The following is a 2,906-nucleotide window of genomic DNA, read 5'->3' on the forward strand; positions in this document are numbered from 1 at the left end:
GAGTGAATGAATGAATGGGTGAGTGAATGAATGGATGAATAAGTGAGTGAATGAGTGAATGAATGGGTGAATGAGTGAATGAATGAGTGAATGAATGAATGGATGAATGAATGAATGAATGAATGAATGAATGAATGATTGAATGAATGAATGAATGAATGAGTGAATGAATGAATGAATGAGTGAGTGAATGAATGAATGAATGGATGAATGAATGAATGATTGAATGAATGAATGAATGAATGAGTGAATGAATGAATGAATGAGTGAGTGAATGAATGAATGATTGAGTGAATGAATGAATGAATGATTGAATGAATGAATGAATGAATGAATGATTGAATGAATGAATGAATGAATGAATGAATGAATGAATGAATGATTGAATGAATGAATGAATGAATGGATGAGTGAATGAATGAATGAATGAATGAATGAGTGAATGAATGAATGAATGAATGATTGAATGAATGAATGAATGAATGAATGAGTGAATGAATGAATGAATGAATGAATGATTGAATGAATGAATGAATGAATGATTGAATTAATGAATGATTGAATGATTGAATGATTGAATGATTGAATGAATGAATGATTGAATGATTGAATGAATGAATGATTGAATGAATGAATGAATGATTGAATGAATGAATGAATGAATGATTGAATGAATGAATGATTGAATGAATGAATGAATGAATGATTGAATGATTGAATGAATGAATGAATGAATGAATGAATGAATGAATGAATGAATGAATGAATGAATGAATGAATGATTAAATGAATGAATGAATGAATGAATGATTGAATGAATGAATGGATGAATAAGTGAATGAATGAGTGAATGAATGGGTGAATGAGTGAATGAATGGGTGAATGAATGAATGAATGGGTGAGTGAATGAATGAGTGAGTGAATGAATGGATGAATAAGTGAGTGAATGAGTGAATGAATGGATGAATGAGTGAATGAATGAGTGAATGCAGGCAGCACAGATCACGTACCGACATAACAAACCTTATAATGACCTCAGCAGTAGCAGCGACCTTCACAGCCGCTGATGAAACCGTTGTCGTCTCTCTCAGAGGAGACCTTTGATTCTGCTCACAGCTCTGAAGTTTGGTCTGATACGAACGGCCCAGACCGCCTCGCTCTGAGCGCCGCCAGCTGCCCTCCCCCCCCGCTGCCTCGCTGAGAGAGGGGCCCCCTATACAGACCGAGCTGAGAGGCCCTCCATCTTATCAGCATGCTGTAATTCACAGGACGGAGCCTCTGAAGGAGAAAACATGAATCACATGAATATATGTTGTTAATAGCAGTGATGGAAGAAGTTTTCAGAGCCTTTTCTCACGTTAAAGGAGAACTATTATATGTTATTATAAAGCATTTTCAGGTTGTGTTTTTTTTGTAATTTACATTTTTATTTGCAAATATGACAAATAACAGCTCATATGGTACAGTTTACAGACGACAAATAAGACGTAGAGGTCAGATAGTGATTACAATTTCAGCCAAAGTGTGTAAAAAAAGTGTAAAAAATGAAAAATGTACAAGCTGAGCAGACAGAAAGTACAGTAGTATTAGTTAACTAAAACAATAAACAAAATATCAGTGTGTTAAATAGAGATGGCATAAGTTACAGTCCCATAATCAGGCTACTCAAGTTGCAACATGTTCTCACACTCATACTAAAATATGGACGATTGGTCAGGTACCTTTGTCGTTCTTATTGACGCTAAAAGTCTCCTTTAGCGCTATAAGTAAACGTGCTTGGTCGGGACTATTGACGTCCCTTTAGCGCTATAAGTAAACGTGCTTGGTCGGGACTATTGCCGTCCCTTTAGCGCTATAAGTAAAGCGGGCTTGGTCGGGACTATTGACGTCCCCTTTAGAGCTATAAGTAAACGTGCTTGGTCGGGACTATTGACGCCCCTTTAGCGCTATAAGTTAACGTGCTTGGTCGGGACTATTGCCGTCCCTTTAGCGCTATAAGTAAACGTGCTTGGTCGGGACTATTGACGTCCCTTTAGCGCTATAAGTAAACGTGCTTGGTCGGGACTATTGCCGTCCCTTTAGCGCTATAAGTAAACGTGGTCAGGGACTATTGTCGTCCCCTTTAGCGCTATAAGTAAACGTGGTCAGGACTATTGTCGTCCCTTTAGCACTATAAGTAAACACACTTGGTCGGGACTATTGTCGCCCCTTTAGCGCTATAAGTAAACACGCTTGGTCGGGACTATTGTCGTCCCCTTTAGCGCTATAAGTAAACGTGCTTGGTCGGGACTATTGTCGTCCCTTTAGCGCTATAAGTAAACACACTTGGTCGGGACTATTGTCGCCCCTTTAGCGCTATAAGTAAACACGCTTTGGTCGGGACTATTGCCGCCCTTTAGCGCTATAAGTAAACGTGCTTGGTCGGGACTATTGCCGTCCCTTTAGAGCTATAAGTAAACGAGCTTGGTCGGGACTATTGCCGTCCCTTTAGAGCTATAAGTAAACGAGCTTGGTCGGGACTATTGTCGTCCCTTTTGACGCAGTTATGATAAGGAAAAGGTCGTAGGTGGGCGTACGGTTCTGTGACACGTGGAAGGAAAGAAAAAAGCAACTATAGCAAGCGTGACAAGCGTGACGTGAACCCCGCTCTCCTGGGTGAAAGTCCTGTGACCCATCCACCCCCCCAACCAACCTCTTTACAGACTCCTCTCTAAATCCTCTCTAACTGCTGCTCTCCCCGGTGCGTTACACAAACACGCTGAAAGACGCCTTTTTCGTCGCATCAGAAGCTGACAGCCGCTGTCCAAACGTCCTTATTTTACGAGTTCGGAATGAGAACGTGTTGCGCTACTAGTTAGAGGTCAGGTGGACCATAAAGTAATCCCAAATCCCCAGTGTCCCAGGCT

This window comes from Sander vitreus, chromosome 17 (assembly GCF_031162955.1).
Source record: "Sander vitreus isolate 19-12246 chromosome 17, sanVit1, whole genome shotgun sequence".
Taxonomy (NCBI): domain Eukaryota; kingdom Metazoa; phylum Chordata; class Actinopteri; order Perciformes; family Percidae; genus Sander; species Sander vitreus.